The sequence below is a fragment of the Oculina patagonica genome, chromosome 5 (genome assembly GCF_052425735.1).
Source record: "Oculina patagonica isolate OP01 chromosome 5, crgOcupat, whole genome shotgun sequence".
NCBI classification, from domain to species: Eukaryota; Metazoa; Cnidaria; class Anthozoa; order Scleractinia; family Oculinidae; genus Oculina; species Oculina patagonica.
In genome coordinates this window covers 6,694,705-6,717,787 of record NC_135762.1, presented here as the reverse complement: position 1 = coordinate 6,717,787, position 23,083 = coordinate 6,694,705, and the positions used below count along the sequence as shown (strand labels likewise).

The window sequence follows — 23,083 nt, the reverse complement described above, 5'->3', positions numbered from 1 at the left end:
CGCACTGTTTGCCAAAAAATGTGTCAAGTTACATTCGTTTTCGACAAAAACAAAAGTGCCGTATTACATGTACGTTTAGGAGAAAATCAAAAGTATCATGTTACATACGTTTAGGAGAAAATCAAAAGTATCGTGTTACATTCGTTTGCACAGAAGGTGAAACTGAAATATCACGCTTGCTGTTTCAATGTGAAATTCAAAACAACACTTTCAAAACCGGAGTGAAGCAACAATGACAACAACAAAACAACAACAACAAAGCTTTATTGGTTTTCTACAGCTGGCGACTACAGCATCACATCTCAAGGCGGACGCAAACGACTATTTTGACAAATTTAAATGATTATCTATTTTCAAATAATACATTTATGTTACCTGTAAATATAGAATAGAATAAAATAAAATAAAATTATTTTTACATTATAAATTCACTAACAATTACAAATGTTGTCTATATGTACTTTATAAAGTTGCCGTTTTACTTACTTATAACAATCATGAACGATATACACGAGAATGCACTCGCACAGAAGGGGAGCGTTACACTGCAATTGTTATCATCATTCGAAGACGATAAAAAACTGATTTCATTTTAAGTCACTTATACCTACTTTGTTTGCGATTATAGAATCGATATTATTTTTCTTCATGGGGGACTGGTCAATAAGTAGAGGGGGTGGGCCGGAGCAGAAAGGGGGTGGATCATCAGTTTTTGAGCCCTCGAAAAAGGGTGGGTTATGTAGTTTTGATCTATACGTAGAGGGTGGGTCATCTTATTTATATCAGTATAAATTGATAAATTTCTCGAAGTGACCAGTTTTAAATGATTTTCTAGCGATTTCAGGAGGCCCATATATAAAAATTACCCGGGGGAGCATTCCCCCTGATTCCCCTAGATGGCTTGTGATTACAACATTAGTTTTCTGCATAGATTCACTCTTCGCTTTAGGCTTTCACCAGTAAACTCTTTTCTCTAAAACTTTGCAATTAAATGTATGAATTATAAACAATGATTGTAGTAGTTTCTGTTATCAATTTCTGTATTTCTTGAATATTTATTTCCCAAATGTTTGCGTCTTAATTTTCCCATGGACTTAACTCACAAATATGTGGACTGAAACTTAAAAAAGACTAGTATACAATACAATATAATACAATAAAATTTATTTCAATTCGGATTACAGAGTAGCAAAAAAATGCTAGTTAATTTCTACGAATGAAAAGAAAATAATCAAGAAAAAAAGAAGTTAAAAAGATGTGCTAAAACTATTTACATCAATTATGAAAATAATAAAATATTATAAGAAGACCAGTATACAAAGACCAGTATACAAAGTTTGACTAGTATAAGGCTAGTATAAGAAGTGAGAAATTGTCCATCAGGGAAAATTAGGGTGGTGTGTGTAGGAAATCACACTTTAAAAGCGGTAATCAAATAAAAAAACTCCAACCTCTTACAGAATAATGAATTTTTTGAGCAAAGGAGGTGGGTCACGTAATTTTCAACCCCCTATCAGGCGCGGGTCAGTCCAATTTCAGCCAGAGCGGGAAAATAAAACAATCCTCCTTCCTGCCTCCCATTCAACGTCACCGCTTCCAATGCAGCTTTGGCAACTACTTCTGCACTACTTTTGATTACTTCCTTAGCGCTGCTCGAAAGCCCCAAGGTAACAAGGTCTCCAGCTCCCGATAGTGCACATTCGAAAAAGCCAACCATATCACCAGACGTCAAACATATTCCCGCTTTAAGAAAATCTACGAATGGGCTTGTCCCAGGTGCACAGATGTTTAATACCATCTTTGCTGCAATCGGTGCGACAACCAACAACCACCGTGCCATTTTTGGGAGATGTTGCGACTGCAAAAGCTGAAGAATCACAATACGATTAAGAACTTTTGTTCTTTTGTTTCCATCAGAAAAAAAAGTTGTAAACAGTGGTAAGGCTGCATTCATTATGTATGCTACAGGGGGGGGGGCAGAGGATTTTTTTTTTCCAGCGGCTCGTTTTTTTATATCCCCCCCAAGGTCCATACAAATTTTCACAATCCCCCCATGCAATCAGCCGAAAAATGAATACCCCCCCCCCTCCTCCCTCACAAGAAATATCAAAATAAATATCTGTATAATAGTACACTACCTTATTATAGGAATATAACGAAGCATTTTAACAACGCGAACAAAATGTACGCGTAATAAAATTAACGCAAATTCAAGAAAGGTTCTGGTTAAATCCTTATAGTAAAAAAGTTAACATCAATAAAATTAATGCAAATTTTTGAAATTCGCGTTAATAACATGTATCGTTAATTTCCTATAATAAGGTATATATGTTTGAGATTTCAAGAGACATGATGAATAACAACATCGAGAGAGTTTTGACAGTTTATGTCATACCTATGCCAGCCAGTCTAAGTAGCGCAAATTAGGTATAGATAGCCTGCCAGCTCGTGTACGAGTACTACCAGGAGTATTGACTGTCACTCTCGTCGACAAAAGCAACAACCTCATCATCATCATCACTCTCACTATCACACTCATCCACGGATTCATCTCCGCTGTTGCCATCCTCTTCACCCTAATTTTCCGGCGTTCAGCATCATTCCTCTCAAGTGCGACATGTGCCATTATTCTCCTTATCTTATAATTTTTCTTCCCAAGGAGAGAAAGTTTATGACGGTCTAAATATTTGTTAAGTTCTTCGACGTATAGCTTGTTCATATTTTCAAACGTGGACGTGATAGTTTTCCAGTCATATTGTTCATATTCTTTCATTGAACATTTAAGTGCACATTTGTTGTTCAATTTCATAAAACTGTGCACTGAATTACATTGTTTTCTTTTGCATTCATTGATTCAATAAAGTTGCACTGCTTAGACTGAGGTTGCATTAAATGTTTCCATTTTTGATGTTTTACTTTCTATGCTGTATCGAAACATTACATCTACAGGCCAGGCACACTACTTGAAAACTTCAAATAGCTACTATAGTCTCTCAGAATAATAGAGGTACCCTTGTTGCTTACAATCCTTGAAAGAAGCTGCTGTATTTATCTTTTTTTTTTTCACTTTTTTAAAACTATTACAAAAGCTAGACAGAATCTTACAAAAAATAAGCATCCCCCCAGTAGATATTTAACAATTTTCATATCCCCCCTTTTTTTGCTCTAAAAATTTGAGAACCCCCCCTAAAATCCTCTGCCCCCCCCCTGTAGGATACATAATGAATGCAGCCTAAATAACTGAAATAAAGAGATACATTGAACACGTATGCAGCTTCTGCTTGGAAGTAATATAACTCTCGGACGTACGGGTTTTTTTTTTTTTTTTTCGAAATTTTTAAAAGAGGATTTACTATAAAATGCTGAAACTTTCAGTAGCTGTTCATTCATCCCTTGCGGAAATTTTGATACGTCAATCATGTGTCCATGATATTTGACGTTGCCATTACAAGCAGGTCGTGCCAAAAATCGTCATTTTCAACATTTTTCTTTATTTTTTCCAGTTTTTTGAAACAGAATTGTACGATTTGATTATTTTTGCATCCATAAGCAATGGAATTGCTAATGAAACATTTCATAAGCAGTGATTTTGCATTAATTTCCGTTATTTTTTGACTTTGTAAGAAAATGGTGAAACTTAACCGCCTTAACCGTCTGTTGCGTGCTAAAAGAAAGGCAGGCCCGTTGGGTGGATTCTGTTGTGGGGCGTTCTTTTTTTTTGGGAGGTATTTTTTAGCGCCGGAGGCGTACTGGCACGAGCGCCGAAGGCGCGAGCCCCTAGGGGGGTCTTGGGGCGTGTCCCCCACAAAACTTTGCAAATTTAGGTTCTCTCAAGTGCCATTTCCTCCATTGTGAAATCATTCTGAGGTGGGATGCATTTCCTTCAATATTAGCTCTTCGAAAAGTAACTTTCATTCCAAAAAATTTCTGAAATGTTCAGAAATGCCCGTGTGTTCATTTAATTTAGCGGCAGTTTTCAAAACACAAATAAAATTTTTTTTTTTAATCTTGATCACGCCTTTGAAAACGCGGAGATAATTGACAAGGGCAACAATCGCATTAGAAAGACACTTGAATCGTGGCACACGGCAAAAACGGTCGAGGCCGACAACAATTCGTACCCTCTGCCAGGACAATATAACATTCTTTTAAACAAACAGTAATTTATACACTTTTAGCATTCCTTTTAACATTCTTTTACACATACTTTTAACTTTTTAATTTATGCCATTCGCTAGTCATATTCAAATTTTTAGGTCCATTTTATCACTTCATTTTTATCCGTCGAAGACAGCAGTCTGACAGTCTGGCTGTCGAAAGCTCATAATTTTTTTAAATATTTTACCAGAGAACGCTTTTTATCTTCTTACAAATATATAAATTACATGCAGGGTGGATGAGTGGACAAGAAATAGAAAGAATGATGAATTATCTGACATGTTATACAATTTTGTATTTTAGAAACAACTACGGAACATGTTCCATGTCTTAGCAAGTACAGAATAACTGTTTGTACCCGGGGGTAATTCCATAACTTTCAGAAATTTTAGTTAGGATTATATTTTGCAATGCTTACACACTGTCTTAGACTAAGAGCTTTGTCCGACGCTTTGTACAGAAATCTACAAAACAACAAATGCGCATGCTTGCTTATCCAGCCAACTAACACTAGTTCTGATTGCCGCGGGCGCCACGACAAGGATGGAAAGCAAGACGAACATCAATTAACCAATCCAAAAGATTAGAACTTCTATTAGTCGTCCGTGTAATCGACCGGTGACAGTCTTTTGATTGTTTTGTGTAATTTTGTTATCTTTCTATAACTTCCCAAAAATGCCGACTTTAACCGACTCTCCCCCCCCCCACCCTACGGGCCTGAAAGATAAAGACAAGAATCGCTCGTATGGCTTTCTAAAGGACTAGAAAGACAATAAAGTGACACCAGGTAAGGGTTTAAGTTTTATTATAACTTTTCAACGGTGAAAAGAGTTCTCAAATCCATACAAGCTCTTATAGTACGCTTTGGTTACCTGTGGTTTAATGTACGCTTTCATAAGTTTGGAGTACGCCAAGGGAAACTCATTTAGACAGGGCTACAACTGTCTACCATCACGCTTAAATAATTTTCCAGCCCTCAGAATATTTAAACCAGTTAAGAATTGTTCAATAACTGACCTGCCTGAATCAGAGCTTTATTCAGCTTGAATCAGTTGCGAGTTTTGTTCGTTTCCTACAAATCACGTGATAGAAAGGGAATTTCCGTTTTAAAACGTTGAGTAATTAAAAGTTTAAATGTTTTGTTTAAAGTTATGTTTTAAAAAGCGATAAGGAAGTTATGTCGGGCTTTAATATTTTTCAAAATTGTTCCATTTATTGACTGCTTTTACTTGAATCTTTGTCTCTCCCAGTTTGTTCTGAAGTGTTTCTGACAAAAGGGAGATGTAGACCTTTATACGTGTTTTCAAAGTTCCGAAAACAAATGCACGACTCGAAAGAAGATCGTTTTTTTTTATATTCATGAGGTTTAATTACTATCCCGCTTTATTGCATTTTTTTGTTTTAGCAAACATGTGTTGAGAGGCTCAAACAACAAAAGGTACCAATAGTCTTCTTGTAGATAGGCTGATTATTCTTCTCTATTAATCCTTTTCGCTTTATTATCTTTGCTAATCTAATCTAATCTAATCTAATCTAAACTTCAAAACGGTCAAGCCTTTTATGCCTATTGAGAACGCACCAGGGGTTTTTAGCCAAGACAAAACCAGATGGCTCAAAACATGTCTCAAAAACAAAGTACTAGGATCTACACAGCTAACTTTACTGAATAAGGCAAGCAAAGCTTAATTAACCAATCAAAAATTAAATAAATACGACTATTTTAAGCTATATAAGGGAGATAGTAGTCAAGGTCGCAAGAAACAAACAAACATGTTCACAGGTGAGGCGGGTATTGAACGCGAAGTTTCTATGACAAACAAAAGAGGTGTCTAAGAATTAAGTGTAGTACACATGGTAGTAGGTATGTGTCCTAATCTTGGCTTGATCACAAAATTATCGGTAAATTAAATATTTGGCTCCTTAACACATGCTTTTAAGATATATTTATACCGAAATAGACATTTTTCGGAGAAACGAAGTTCACATTGATTTGAATAATTTATACTTTTTGTTTTGTTCAAACGCCTCTGTCATCATTAAAGTGAAATCGTTTTAGTTTATTAATGTTAGAAATGTAAAAACTCTGGTCTTCTTTGCATGGTTGTGAAAGTTTAAAAAGAATTCGTGGAGCCGTTTTTAAGATGTTCGAAAAAGTGCTTACATCTAAAAATTCTCCAAAGTTATGACGGAAGTTATTATATGAAAAAAATCTCGTTCTCGGAATGGCGAGCTAGAAAATCGACAAAACTTTCATGACGTCGAAAGATAAGTTCAGTACACGATTTGACGTTTTCTAAAGTAATTTCATCGGCAAAGCAGCAGCGTTTGCCTCGCTTTTCAGGCTTTTAGCGGTTTGGATAAAGTATACGGGCCTTTATTTAAAGAATGAGAGGTTAAAACTTTTTTTAAACATCAAAGAAATTGCAACTTTTTATTTGAAGTTCAATCTTTAGTTTACGCATAAGATAGATACCAAGTTTGAGAATTTTTCGGTAAATTTTTGAAAGCAGAGATTTATGCAAATTGAACAGAGTTCCAAACTGAAGTTTTGTTTTCCCAAAGGAATCGATCTTGTGATTCTTTGACAGCTTCTTCCTCATCTGCAGAAATTGTTCTGTCTTTTTCATACTACATGAGGGAATCAAAACACTGAGGTCTTTTTCCAGCTCTTGCTTTGAGATTCTTTCGAGCGTTTAATTTTAGCACAGGCAATCGAAGTCAATGAAGTGTGCGCTGAGGATAAGTTTGGAGTACGCCAAGGGAACCTCGTTTAGAAATGTCTACAATCACATCTCAATAAATTCCCGCCCTGAATATTTAATTTAAACCAGTTATCAGTACAGTAATCGTTTTCTTACCTTTGAGTTGTTCAATGACTGGATCAGAGCTCTGTGCAGCTTGATTTGCACAAAATGGCGTTTTGGTAGTTTCCTACAAATCAAGTGATAGAAAAGAAATTTCCCTTTTAAACGTTTACTAATTAAAAGTTTTGTTTCGGCAAGTTTATTTTTAAAAAGCGAGAGGGAGTTATGCCGGACATTGTTCCGTTTATTGGCTGCTTATTCTTAAAACTTTGTTTCGCCAGTTTGTTCTGACAAAAGGGAGATGAAAACCTTAAATTCTCCAACTATACGTGATATTAAAGTTCTAAAAACACATGCACGACTCGAAAACTTGTTTTTACATTCATGAGGTTTAATTATTTATATCCCACTTTATTACCTTTCTTTGTTTTAGCAAACATGTGTTGAGAAAACTCGCTCAAACAACAAAGTTTAACCAATCACAACTAGATAAACACGACTATTTTAAGCGAGAGTTAACCTTGTATCTATTTAAGGGAGATAGTAGTCAAGGTCGCAAGAAACAAACAAACATGTTCACAGGTGAGGCGGGTTTTGAACGCGAAGTTTCTATGACAAACAATAGAGGTGTCTAAGAATTAAGTGTAGTACACATGGTAGTAGGTATGTGTCCTAATCTTGGCTTGATCACAAAATTATCGGTAAATTAAATATTTGGCTCCTTAACACATGCTTTTAAGATATATTTATACCGGAACAGACATTTTTCGGAGAAACGAAGTTCACATTGATTTGAATAATTTATACTCTTTGTTTTGTTCAAACGCCTCTGTCATCATAAAATTGAAATCGTTTTAGTTTATTAATGTTAATAATCTAAGAACTCTGGTTTTCTTTACATGGTTGTGAAAGTTTAAAAGAATTCGTGGAGCCTTTTTTTAGATGTTTGAAAAAGTGCTAACATCTAAAAATTCTCCAAAGTTATGACGGAAGTTATTATATGAAAATATCTCGTTCTCGGAATGGCGAGCTAGAAAATCAACAAAATTTTCACGGCGTCGAAACGGCACATGACACATTTGTTAAAAGAATGAAAAGTAAAAACTCATAGTAAAGATCAAAGAAATTTTATTTTTGTTTATCAGAAATCCAATCTTAAGTTTACGCATAAGACAGTTACCAAGTTTGAAAATGTTTCGGTAAATTTTCGCAAAGCATAGTTTAATGCAAATTGAACGGAGTTCCGCCGCACAAGCCCCTGTGTCTGAGTTTGTTAAAACTAAAGTTTTGGTTTCTCAAAGAAATCGAGCCTGTGATCCTTTGACCGCTTCCTCGTCTCCTCCAGAAAACATAGGCACGCCAAGCGTGCAGGAGTTATTTTTTCAATTTATGGGGTGGCTTGGGGTGAAACTGGGTGATTGTCCTGTTGGGATGGTTTATGCCATGGGCTGAGCTATTTGTGTATGGCGCCCCACGGAGTCACTTTTTTGCACAAAGTTTGCTTGCAAACAAAATAATTTTTACATGCATTTTGATACATCAGAACTGTTTTATTTAATGCGGAAATTTTCATCATTTAATTAAAAAACAAAACTAATTCAATTGTCAAAATGTCACAAAATGGCACGTTCTTATTCTGTTTAAAGCGGTTATTTTGATTGCTAGCTTTGTAGCAACCGTAACGGGTTACTTTTGTTTGTTACGGAATACTTTTGACTTTTTAAAAAGTCAAAAGTATTTGCTAAACACTGTAACATGATACCGTTGTTTTTCTCACTTTTGTAACATGACACCTTTGTTTTTTTTTAAAACGAACGTAACACGATACCCTTGTTTTTCTCGAAAAAGCCACGTCTTCATATAGACATTGAACGAAAAGTACTATAATAAACGAAGTAATAAACGAGTCAAATAAAAAAAAAACACTCTCTTCGGAAAAGTTCTTTAAAGCGCAGTACACCTGGAGTATTTGTTTCCTGTCAAAATTGTTCAACAAAGATTTTCGTTCATTCACAACGTAAATTCTATTCAACAAACAAGAACTAATTGAGTTATCAAGTTGTCACGAAATGGCACGCTCTTATTCTGTTTTTGCAATCGATCGTAGTTGCTTTTAACAGTAAAGTTACTTGTACCGGTTCAATGTTTGAACGAAATGTTAAATGTTTGAACGAAATGTTTTACAGTTGATTTCATTTTACTTTGGCCGCCCGCTTTGCGAAGTTTGTTGGTAAATTGGAAACTTTGTTATGAAGTTGCCAATTACGGTGCAAGTTTGCGAATCAAATTGCAAACATCGATACAAATTTCCCGACTTCGGCCCGACTGAACTTTCCAAGTTTGGTAGTTGAGGAGAAACAAGACATGTTGCTCGAAAGTCATGGCGATTTCTGAACTCGAAGATTTTAGAATTTGTCAAGGAAAGTAGCTTGAAGTGCAAGACAACGTTTCGCATCAGCGATCACGCAAGTGTTTGCCGATAATTAAATATCATGCATGTAGAATTTTGGTCAAATTTTTACTTTTTTGTATGAAAATACATATTTAACGATCTCTGTGAGGCATAATCTTCACTGTCTTCAATTTCAAGTCTTCTGCGTTTGTAAACCGGATGAAACTGGATGGTTTACCCATATGTAAAATTTATTTTAATCGAAGCCGACGCGACGCGACGCGACGCGACAGGGAAGACTAATTTGTTCGAGACAACATGTTTACGGCTCGCTGAACATAAAAGTTTTTTATTTTTATGACATTTGTTTCCAACCGTTTAGCCGGTGAGGGTAAAAGGAGGAATGAGTTTGCGGAATGGCAAGTGGCATGACTTGCGGAATGGCATAATTATGCGGAATGTAATTTACGCGGAATGACTCATTGACATAAATTATACTGAAGAGCGCGCCAATTTTTAAAGAGCAGCCGCTTTATTAAATACTGCGGGCTTAATGATGACAATCGATTGAAGATAGCATAGAGTCTTTGATTTCACGCATGATGTTCTTCACGGATTCTACGAAAATATTTCGGCGGCCAGTGTTTCCTCAATGCTAAGGCTTTCCCATTCTGTGGACGGTTTATCGCTTTTTTTAGTCAAAAGATAAGGAAAAGCATCCGACCGTAGATCTTTATACGAACCGAAAAATGCCTCGGATACATCTTTGTATTAATATTCATGTAGCGGTTACCATTTACCAGATTTACACGCGACCCTTTAATACTGTAAGTTAAACAAAACATCGAGACGGAAAGCCGAGTTTTGGCGGATATCATCTCAGCCTCAGTAAGTACAGGGTACAAAGCAGAGAGATTACGAACACTACGGCGTATTTGTTTCATTAGAAGTCTTCCAGCCTTGCTTTTCGTTAGTCTCCTTCGCAGCCGCTCGATCGGTTTGAAATCACGCAACGCTCCCAGTTTGGCCCGAGTGCCGGGCTGCGAAGGAGACTAGCTTTTCGCCTGCCATTATGAAGACTATATAAACTCAGTGGAAGACTTGAACATAAACGTAAAAAAGCGGCAACCGACGGCCGATCGAGTAGAGCGAAACTTTCATATAGTGACTATAGTCACTGCACGGTAAAAACAAGCTATCGTATTTCAGATCTAGCTCGCATTGCAGATTTACCGGCGATAAGGAATCCGGCGAGTAATTATCACTGCCTACTTGTTGTGAATACTTGGCTTTCTCTTAGGAAAAGAAAATCATTCGCTAAACATACATTTTATCCTACCGCAAAGATCACGAGACGCACATCGATAAAATCCACTGCGGTGTAAATAGTGTCACACCAGCGGAGAAGCCGTGTCACGATCTTTTCATCGCTGTAATAAAAAGCTAGAAATATACCAAAAGTAGTTGTCTTCAATGAAACCACTAGCATTTTCCCACCAAGCAAGTTTTCATTTAGAAAGAAACGATTCCTGGAACAAGGCAGTGTTACGGTCACACAATATTTCGCGGGCGACTAACAACACGACACGTCACTTGCATGCTTTCATTTATTTAAATGCGTTGTCTTTTTAAAAACTTCTCTTCAAATGGGTTGAACTTGACAGTTGTGTGTCTTGCCTTGAAGTACGTAGCTTTAGAACGAATATCGTTCTGTATTTTGAGGCAAATAGACGAGAGATTTCATTCACGTTTACAGAACTACTCACACTGTACTCAGCCAACGCCAGCTAGTCGAAAATTCAAGTCCTCGGAAGCGTCACGGCAAATAGCAAAAGTAATTTCTCTGGTACTGTTCGGCGTAAATCGTTGATTTGAACGGGGAAATGATCTTTACAACGATGTTCAATGGAAATTTCCTCGTCCAGCAGTATTTAACAAGGCGGCTTCTTTTTTTAAAATTTGGCGCGCTTTTTGGTATAATTTATGTCGATGAATCATTCCGCGTATATTACATTCCGCATAATTATGCCATTCCGCAACTCATGCCACATGCCATTCCGCAAACTCATTCCGCCTTTTACCCTCACCGCAGTTTAGCGTAGCAAAGCCCTTTTTAATAACATAACTACAGAAGGATTTAATTAATTCGGGCCGAAGTTGGGAACTTTGTATCGAAGCTCACAATTTGATTCGCAAACTACGAATACGTTTCAAATCCATGATAATTCACAACTCACCAATTAATCTTTCAACGAACACGCTGCGACACATAATTTCGTCAGATTACTTCGCCTTTATAAACTGCAATTTGATTGGTTCTGATAGTACCTGAAATCTGATTGGTGTGACAAACAAACATACTTCACTGACCCACTGACCCACTGACTGAGTCACGGAACATCGCGCCGACTAAAGAGCTATTTTGAAAAAATAACTCAATAATTGTTTTATTTTCTCATGCTGCATGAAGGAATCAAAACGCCGAGATCTGTTTCCAGCTCTTTATACTTTGAGATTCTCTCAAACAGTTCATTAATAGGGAATCGAAGTCGGTGTTGTACGCTTTCAAGGATAAGTTAAAAACTTGCCAAGGAAACCTCGTTTAAGAAGATCTACAGTCTGTGAGGAGTAAAAAAGTATATATTTAAAAAATCGATTTCAAGTAGGAAACATAATCTTAAATCAGTAAAACAATCGTAATCGATTCTTTCACTCGACCAGTTCAATAATAGAAACTAGCTATAGCTAAGTTCGGATCAAATAGTGTTATGTTTCCGTAATACTCTAGAAAATTATAACCTGTTTCGTTTATTTCATTTTATGGTTATACGCATGATAGCCTCCCACGCAGTCGTTCTTAGGGGCGATCGTGTTTCATACGGGTCAACACTAAATTCAAAGTAGCGATCGTTTGTTAAATCCAACTGAATCCGTCGTTAAACATTGTCATCTGTCGTTCCGCTTAGACAAACTGAAGTCAGCTATTTCTCAAGTACCCGAGAGTGATGTTTTGTCGACTGATTGAGGCATTTGGGCAACGAAAAAGCCATTTAACATACGGAGTCTTGTAAGCGACATCACGATCGATCATGTAGAAATTCATAATTGTAGAATGTGCGGGTTCGTATGAACATTGTTTTGATGCGTTTGAATAAAATTTATAGGTGTGATGTGACCGTGGACGCGATAAGATACAAACGAGCGATCACACAGATTGTTTGCTCACTGCATAAAGATTACAAGGTTCTCTTGCAAAACAAAATACAGCGGTAGATTGTTGATACCATTTAGAAAATATCTACAAGGAGTTTCAACTATTTTGGATCGCGGCATAAGCTAAGAAATCTCATGTCCACATCGACGTTTTCGCGATTGTATTCCTGCATCTCAAAATTGAATTCGAACGTACGTTTCAATCGAATTATCCGATTTATCTTCACAGCAACTTCATGCGAGTGAGAGAATTCTATCATAACAGAAGCGTTGAATGTACAAGCTTTAAAGTATAAGGAAAACTGAACTTTCTCGTTATACGCTTTTTATCAATCATTCCAGACATATAAACAAAGCAATGCGGAGGTATCTTGTCGTATAGCTCGCCGCGTGATTGCAAGGAAAATCATTCGATTTGCTTTCATCTTTCCAGTTGTCTTTCCTTGAGCACACACCATAACACTGGCAGTTGAATGATTTGCCAGATGCTGGCGACATTTTCAGCATGAGCTTTGAAATTGTGAAGAGAGTTGATTTGAACGAGTCAGACGAGTCAATCGATCAGCTTTCACGAAAATTCCATGACACGGACAAAATACGCGCAGGATTTGCATATTGACATATCGCTTCCGATTGGTCTGTAAACAATAGAAGTGATTTTGCTTGCGTCAGAACTTGTACATGCGCAGTACCGTGAAAATGTCCCTTTAACCGAGGCCAACATTCCTTTCCCATTGTTTTACTCGCCAGGAAACCTACCAATCACCATTGAGGTATTGTCTGTCGGTCAACAATTAAAATGATCGTTATTCCCGCGAATTCCGACTTTGAGATGCAGGCTTGAATATTTCACTTTTATAGTACGGCATGTTACGATGGCTGAGACAACGGGAAATGACATCGATTTGAATTCAAGTGCTTTTTGTGCGACGCTTTGATTCAATCATCTGTTGGAAGATTTAGAAGTTTTGGAAAAGTTCAGTTTGATTTACCTTGCCTCATCAAATCGGTAATCTGTGAAAACATCAACACTGAAAATATCACAACTGTGGATCCGCTAAATGCTATGAGAGCAGGCTCTGTCAGCTTGAAAAAAGCGAAAGAGAATTACGTTAGCATCAAAGAAGAGATCTAGTGTATTTCCGAGTCAATGAACCGATCAAAGTGGACGAACGCGTATGACTTTGAAATAACGACCACAATAACAAATTTACCGCGCGGTGATTATATTTTCCTTCTGTAAAACTTGCCCTGAACGATTCTCAAATTCGTTAAAACGTTCAATGTTGTGTTACAAAGCTAGCATTGTTGTTCTCCAGTCGATAGTTTGACGGTCCTTCGATTTTATGGTTGCAAAAAATATTTTTCTTTCGAGCAAACGCTGAACGATAAATAAACCGCGCACCAAATAATATTTCTCGAACGGCGAAGTCACAATGGAGCCAAAGCATCGGTGAGACTGTCGAACATCAAAGGACAAGCTTGATAAACAACCGATTTACCGAAGCCAGCAAATTCAGAAATTACTTTCATCGGAAAGAGTTTAAGCGAAACATCCTCCCGGGGGGGGGGGGGTACTCCCATAAATTTCGGATAGGGGTGTGCCGCCCAGGTTCTTAAACCCTGACCCTATTTAAGGATAAAGAAAGCGAAAATTGATACCCTTTTTAAGGCCCAAAACTGAAAAATGACACCCTATTTAAGGGAGGAAGAAACGTTCCGTGACGACGCAAATAACGGCTAACCGCGCACAGCAAAACACAAATTTTTATAAAATCAAAATCGCTTTACTAACACTTGAACGGATGCTTTTTTACGTTTAGCTGGGCGTTTTTTTAGCTGATAGAATTTAGGTACCCTATCTAAGGATCACACCGGGAACACATTGCCAAAAGGAGCAAAAAAGATACCCTATTTAAGGACTGAGAAGCTCAAAAACCATACACTATCGGGCGGCACATACCTATATAGCACATATATGGGAGTACCCCCCCGGGAACATCCTAAACTTGGAACAGCTCTGATCTCGCCCCGCGGAGAGCGTCTTGCGGTCAAGGTCAACCTTTCGGATTTTAGTAGGTAAAATCTGGTTGGCTAAGCGGCGGAAAGGAATGTTGGCCTCGGTTAAGCAGGCGTTCGTGAGGAGGAGTGTAACGCGATCGCCCCTAAGAACGACTGCGTGGGAGGCTATACGCATGATGGCATTTACTTACGTTAAGGTTGTTTCACTAAATAATCTCAAAACTTTAGAAAAGCCAACAGTAGCCTTCTGATTTCAATAAGCTCTTGTCGTATCTTAGCTAATCACAATGGACGTTGTACTTGTATTTTCGCTTAGTCATGATGAACGTTGTACTTGTACATCCGCGCACTTAAGATAATTTCTTTGTTTTATATTCATATTGCATCAGCTTCTTTCATAAGTGAGATTGTATTGCATAATGCTTCTATCAGTTTAGATATCTAACAGTCGAAAAGAATATTTTAACATCTTTTGTTGTATACGTGGCCTTATTTACTTAAGACTTGTACTTTGTACCTAGAAAATCATATATAAGCAAGCGATATTGTGAAGTTTCTTGGATAACATCGACGGTGTGATTACTTCGAAGATTACATGTTACATACGAATAAACTACTGTTGAACTCAAGTTCTGTCTTAGCCTTATGTCTGTAGTAAGTTCCTTGAAGTAGGTCGCCGTGTACCTAGGAGTTTGTGACAAGACTCCGTTTCCGCAGCAAGTGGGTGCTCTAGCGAGTTAAGTTCCCCATATTTGAGTCATATTTCAGTCACATTTCAGCGCGTTTCCAGTTACAGTTCAGAAGTCGGTTCAGACACACAAAGCAAGGAAAAACCTATCGTCACAAATCACACCCCCACCTAAATAAATTTCTAGTTCTGAATATTTAAACCAGTTACTAGTAATCGTTTTCTTACCGTTGAGTTGTTCAATGATATCTGACTGGATCAGCCCTGCAGCTTGAACTGCGGAAAATGGCGTTTCAGTCTCTTAGTAATCACGTGATGGGAAGGGACTTTCCCTTTTAATATTGTTTAAAATTTTGTTTTGTCGATAGGGAGGTAATGCTAGGCTTTAATATTTTCTCGACTGTTCCATACCATTCGTAGGCTGCTTTTCGGAAATCTTTACTGATCACCGAGTATACGCGATATCAGAGTTTCGAAAATACATTAGCTTATGTGCGTCGAAATAAAATAAATAAATAAAAAAACAAAGTAAACTAAAGAGATATTGCCTTTCTTTATTTTTGTAAGCATGTTAAAAAAATATTCCGAAACAGGCATTTCTCAAGGGAATGATGTACACATTGATTTGAATGTATGCTCGGGTCAAACGCATCTGCGATTGACATTAAATTTAAAAGCGTTTCAGTGTATCAATGTTAATAACACTGTAGAATTTCTTTTGCATGGTGGAGAAAGTTTTCAAAAAATATATTGAGCCGTTTTTAAGATTTTTGGAAAAACGCTTAGAATCTAAAAACTCCTGAGAGTTGGACCTATGACATTCGAAAAAATCTCGTTCTCTGAATGACAAGAAAGGAAATCAACAAACTTTCACATCACATAAGACGTAAAGAACATGAGTAAACACAATTATTGGTGTCCAATAAGTATACGTTGTAGCCCTTAAATAAACAAACAAATAGTGTAATTAAACAGAAACAAACGGAATTAAAATTTGTTAAAATTCCCAACTGTATAATGCTATGCGTTATTCAGGTCATGATTTCGAGTAACTTCCCACCTTTTCACCGTCAATTTAACCATATGTAACATGGTTTTAATTCATAAACTACACACCGCTTGGGCCAAAAATCGACATAGCTAAAGCGGAAGAAGCCATTAGAAAGAAATAGAAACGAGAGGAAAATAATAGGCCTACTTTACGGCGTATTTCCATTTGTTCACCCAAGCAAGTTGACCTGCATGTTGGGACAGAAGAGGATATTGTATCACGCCTGCAAAAAGCAAGAGCTACATTTGCCAACATGAGCCCAATCTGGAAATCCAGTATCTAACGCCACCAAGGTAATCACCATTGCGGACACTCAGTCCCGCTAGAACAAACTGCCAGTGTACGATTGCCCCAGCCCCAGTACATATTGATTTGAATATTCTTTTTGGTCGATTCAAATACTTGTGGTGTTGAAAGTCTATTCGGCCGTTCTTAGATTTTTTAAAAGGCGCTCAAAATCTTAAGATTCCCGAGACTTATGAAGGGAGTCATTTTACGAAAGAACATTCTTGTTCTCGGAATCGCGAGAAAGAAATTCAACAAAATGGTAAATTTTAACTTTTGCGAATAATTGAAAAAGATGAAATGTGCATTAATTATTTGTCATGAGCGTGTGACAAAGAAAAAATCGGAGTCGCCGGCAGAAATCTAATCTATGACCTCCCAGATACAGATTCAGGGACAGATTCATATAGGGAACAAGTATAAGACTACAGAAATGCTGCATTTAAAAGCCATCTCTTAATGTATGTTTGTAGGTAGTCGAAGGTAGACACACCATAAACAACAGGACACGTGATGCAAATGTTCGAAACTTTGAGCCAAACTACCCCGCTATATCCGTGGCTTCGCTCTTTCCTCAGATAGCAGGCTTGAGCCGAATATGAGTTCAGATCATCAATTTTTATACAGTTCAGTACCACGTTTGAGAATTTTTTGGGTAAATTTTCACAAAGCGGAGTTTTATGCATATTGAACGAAGTTCCGCCGCACCTGCCCTAGTGTGTCTGAGCTAATGTTGAAACTGAAATTTCGTTTTCTCAAAGAAATCGAGCTTGTGATTCTTTGACCGCTTCGTCCCCTTCTTCAGAAATTGTTCTGTCTTTTGTTATGCTACCTGAAGGAATCAAAACGCCGAGATCTTCTTCCAGCTCTTGCTTTCAGATTCTCCCAAGAGTTTCATTAAGTAAGCTTAAAGGGATAATCGAAGTCAGTGTCCTGAACGCTTTCAAGAATAAGTTAAAAATACGCCAAGATACCGCGTTTAAAAAGATCTACAAACACACACACACACACCTAAATAAATTTCTAGTCCTGAATCTTTCAAGCAGTTACAAGAAATAGTTTTCTTACCTTTGAGTTGTTTAATGATATCTGACTGGCGGATCAGCCCTGCAGCCTGAATTGCACAAAATGGCGTTTCAGTCGTTTCTTAGAAATCACGTGATCGAAAGGGACTTTCCCTTTTTAATGTTGATTCAGTTAAAATTCAAAAGTTTTGTTTAAAGATTAGTTTCAAAAAGTTTAATTTTGTTTTTTCGACACTGTTTCATTCGTTGGCTGCTTTATACTCGAATCTTTGTTTCTCCCAGTCTCATCTGACACACGGGAGATGAACATCTTTAATATTGGCTTTGCCATACAAAAGAAACTATCCCCCACATAGACGGTTTCCGGCGTTGTTTTAAACTTGCATATGAAACAGAACAGATTTTAAAAACCACCACTCCGAAGAAATGGGAACTTTTGAACAATTTCATTTAAGAAGGTTAAATAAGAAATCCCTTGTATCCCCTGGCATTCCATTTTTTAGCCCTACTGCCCCCTGCCTTGAAAATGTCACCAACAGTCCTATATTTTTCTGCCACCATATAGATTTCTACCTTTTTTCCTGCTAAATCGCTTCTGTGCTTATTATTTTATTTATTTATTTATTTTTTTGCTAAGCAGTGCAGAGTTTTGTAAAGCGCGTTTCTTTTCATTTCATTTATACATTTACCCTTGTAAACTTTTATTGTTCTTTGTTTGTATTGTATTGTTGTGAGCATTAATAGTAACAAGAACATTGAGAAGCTTGAGAAGCTTAAAATCGGGCGCTTTGCCTTGAAAGGCAGGGTTCAGTACAGCAGAAACCACGAAGCAGTTACTTAAGTAGCACTCAGTCCGACTGTGTTTGTGTAAGTCACAGGGCTTGCATGAGCTGTATTAGTGTGCATAATATAATATCTAAAACGTTGTCGAGATTGCATTATTACTTAATGACATGATGGTTTCAATTTATAAATGTATCTCACACAATACAAATAAACGATTGAAGTAGACGACTAGACAATGTAAAGTTTTAAGACTTAGCAAAGTGCAGTGTATTGGTAATACTGTAAGGTGCGGTTTCACCTGAAGGTCGTGTGCTTTTCGGTATTTTCCAGGCATTGCACTTTGATGGGACAGTACTACAACCGTTTACCAGGGAACTACTATTGTCAAGAAAATGATCACAACTTGTTGATGAATGATTGAACATTTGTTTCATACCATTACTGTAATAGCAATTGATGAAGGCTTTTAGTCCTGAACCAAAGTATAAGGACTGGGAAATACTGAAACCCATTATCAGCCACCTTAAACGGAAATATCTTGTTGGTGTTTCAAGGAATCCAAGGAAACTTCACTCATCCCATGTATCTATGTATTGCGGTATTTTGTAATTTTTTGAGTGATTTTTGGGGATGTTTGGCAGGTGATTGTTTTTTTAAAAGAATTAGTAAAATTTAGACAACTAAGAAATATTGAAAATTTAATGTGAATTTAACATTGGAATTTGAAGTTAGAAATTGGCAGACGGACACCAAACAGCCCCGTGACATCCTGGAGTGTTTTTGCATGGGGGTCAACTGTGTGATGATGTTTCCATTTTTTTCTTCAATCCCCACTGATAAAGAACTGTTGTTGGTGTTATGTTGGTGTTATCACATGTCAAGCCTTTAACAAGGTATGAAAGAACACAAGGATTTAAATTATTCTGGTGCTCAATTTTTGCGTAACTAAAATTAATGTTACTCAAATTCCTGATGGATTCTGTCTTAAACTGTTACGAGCTTAGTATTTCCAAATTATTGCATGTCAATGTAAGGCAAGACAAGACATGCCTTGGTTCTTATGTAATTCTCTTAAAAACACATAAGATATTGACTATAATTTTGTCTGTGCTATGGCAATTCACAGTGGGGTGGTCTTGATATGTCTTTAACTCGTAGACTGGACTGGACTAGTAAAACGCGGACTGGTAAAACGCGGACTTCTAAAACGCCTCTAGACACTTCGAATTCCTTGGCCACAATCATCTTACGGCTCTCTTCAATACATAATGTCTCAAAAAAACAGTAACCTCAGAAAGAAGTCAGAAGCAAATAAGGTCGAAAGACCGAATTTGAACATATAACGGCAAATGTTCTAATGTCACGAACGTAGGAGTCGTGTAGGCCCGTCACCTTTATTTACGATTGACTGTTGATTTCTGGACGGGCCCCGTTCTACCTCGTGCGAGCAATACAAACGACTGCACTCAACAGACGTCAAGTAGTGGAAAGAAAGAAACATATGCACACAACTCATAGCATCAATCCCGTTGTTTTAGTAGGGGTTTGCAGAACGAACATGTGCTACACTGCAAAAACATCTCCACGCTAAAACAGACCATAGAGTGCTCAAAAAAGCTAGAAATATGCCGTCGAAGAAACACACGAGCTTCAAACACAAATTGTTTCGCTCGCTAAACCGTTTAGTTTTATCCGATTTACAAGCGCTTGTTTTACAAGTCCGCGTTCTACAAGTCCGTGCTTAACAAGCCCTCGTTTTACAAGTCCGCGTTTTACAAGTCCGCGTTTTACTAGTCCTCGTTTTACAAGTCCGCGTTTTACTAGTCCGCGTTTTACTAGTCCGCCTTTTACAAGTCCGCGTTTTACCTGAGTCCGCGTTTTACTAGTCCGCGTTTTACAAGTCCGCGTTTTACTAGTCTGCGTTATACTAGTCCGCGTCTTACAAGTCCGCGTTTTACAAGTCCGCGTTTTACTAGTCCAGTCCAGTCCTCAAAATACAGTATGCCAAAACTCCCCGCCCTCTAAAGATAAGTCCTTGACGGTTCTTGTCGTTTTTCGGTGCCTATTCATCTTCGGCATCTTTCTCATCCACCTCTCGTTCTGTCCTGTGTCTGTCATCACACGAAAGAAAAGCTGATTCTCAAAAAATCTGCCACAAAAGGAAATTGACAAAAACAATATGAAAACCATATATCGAAAGTTTCTTATTCTAAAATTTTATCATACGTCTTAATTCAGAGCTACAAAGAAGTTCCTCCTTTTGAGTTATTGATACTGTTCTTACAGTACCTCTTTCAACTAGCGAAATTTTACAAAATTCCTTCGCGGCGAAAAGGTAGCGCGAATCCAGAACAGATTCCAATCGAGAGTGGGTTAATTCTAGATTACTATTAATTAACTATTACAACATTCATTTTTAAAATAGTTTCCCAAGCCGACTAAGCTAACTAAACGTCGAGTGTATCTTTCAGTAAACAAAACATGCCGTTATGACGCCGGAAATCCAGCTAACGCATACTTTACCCCGTGACTCACCCAAACCTCCGACTTACGTGCTACTACAGTCATTCCTTTCTAAACTTTTTTTTTTGACCACCACCGTACCTTTCTACCCAAAAATCTCATGAAACCGCCCGGTTTTAACCTGTTTTAACCTTTCAAAAATTAGAGCGTTCGAAACTAAATAAGATCCGTAATCACAAACAACATACAGCCGTTTACCAGCACTCTTTAAAACTCCTGAAACCCTTCAAAATCAGGCAAAATAAATCTTTGAAATAACCTTTATCAATGTTTCTTATTTTTTATTCAGTTCTATAAAATGCCTTTCATACACTACTGTCAAACAAAAATTTCAATTTCCTCAAAGTTTCAAGACAAAAGAATAACAAATATTTCGTGCACAATGTAATTTGATTAAGCCAATATTATCACGTCTAAAAATACTTCAAGCAATTCAGTGAAAACCCGTTTTTTTTTTCGTATCAACGAAAACCACTTTCGAATAATCAATACATGAAAATAACAATAAGATCAAAAGGAAGAAAGGAACCTTTCTAATTATTTGAAGACTTTCAAAGCCGTGATATTATGCATCCAATCCGCGATAAAATTTAATTACAACAAAATCCAAGTTCTCATTTTGAATTCCATTTTTTTCAGTTGATACCTTTATCCAACTTGTGAAAAATTCCATTCAAGTTCCTATTAATACTGTACATTCCCAATGTTTTCCTCAGGTCTTCAGAAGCGTCTTACTAACCAAATCTAAAATAATTCCAAAACATGCTGTACAAACATTCTACTCTTTGTATTGTGACAAACGACTTGACGACCAATTGTTCAGAAATGAAAATCGACACAGTTCTTGCTAAATAAAAAAAAAGTTTTACGGCGGAGTCAGGCTCAAAAAATATACCGCAAGATCACACCCCCATTCATAGTCAGAAACCAGCAAACCATCTAGTTTGCTAAAAAAAAAACACTGCGTGACATCAATGACGTTACCTTTTTCATTTACAAAAATAACTTTAACTTGTCAAAGTAAGTGCAATTTCACAATGGTGAACATCAGTACAGTATGGGGCCCAGTTCTCGGCCGGGTCCAGTTCTCGGCCACTTTGTGTTTAACGCGTTTTTTCACACTCCAGTTAAATCAAAAGAAAAAGGTATAGACTGAGCGATAGACTGATTCATGTGCTTTAAGTATCTTGAGTTTGATCGTTCAATTCGATATAGAAAGCTCACACGTCGAGTTTACGCGGAGGTAGGTGAATTTGCATTCCCGAAAAAGTTGTTTGTTTACGGCTCCAAATTCATGGATGTAGTTAAATTTGTATTTTATCCAAAAGCCCCCACCATACGAGCTAATTTTTGGCATGTGAAACGTAGAATAATTCGGCTTTCTGCTTTAGTTAACTTTTCGTTGAACCGTTGTATTTTTTGGTCTTAATTTACTTCGAAATTTTTTCTTGCGACGTTTGCGTATTTGCCAGTTCTCGGCCACCCTGCTCGCTATCACAGCTTAGCGCTTGGTTTTTAATATAATTTCATCTGCTGCTGCCAGAATGAAAGAAATAAATGTTTTAAAAATAAAGTTCAATCTTATCTCTAAGTTTTGAGTTGACTCTTGTCTTGTCTATTATTTCTACAACACCTAAATCTTTCAAGACCTTTTCACTGCAAAATAAACCATCTAAATGCACGGGTCACACAATGCGGTTTTGCCAGAACCTGCACATAGGCAACTAGGCGCGTTAAAATCCTTCTTTTCTAAAGTAAAACAAAGCATCATAAAAATAATTTGGGATCGATATAGTATAAATAGGTTTACAGAGTGATTTTATGACTGTGAAAATTAATTGAGCATTTTTTTTACAGATAATTACGCAAACGCTTTTTAGTGGCCGAGAACTGGGCCCACAAATGGAGCTTTTATTTTTATTATTGCTCGGGCAAATTAATTTTTGACCGGTCGATAGCTTTACACCAAAAAGCTGAATAATGTAGCTAGCTCTGGGAGAAATTTCAAGTTCCTGCGGTTCTTCTGAGGTAAGAAATACAAGTTTACGTCAAAAGTGGCCGAGAACTGGGCCAAGGTGGCCGAGAACTGGGCCCACAAATGGAGCTTTTATTTTTATTATTGCTCGGGCAAATTAA

General features: G+C 37.2%; 1 long non-coding RNA gene across 1 annotated transcript; it reads right to left on the bottom strand.

Moving 5' to 3' along the window:
• Positions 1–245: 245 nt before the first annotated feature.
• LOC144653933 (uncharacterized) lies at positions 246–15,590 on the bottom strand. Its single transcript, XR_013570844.1, has 3 exons — positions 15,506–15,590; positions 7,017–7,089; positions 246–1,867 (listed from the first exon to the last, which is right to left on the bottom strand). It is a non-coding gene; the product is annotated as an uncharacterized LOC144653933 (long non-coding RNA).
• Positions 15,591–23,083: the final 7,493 nt, after the last annotated feature.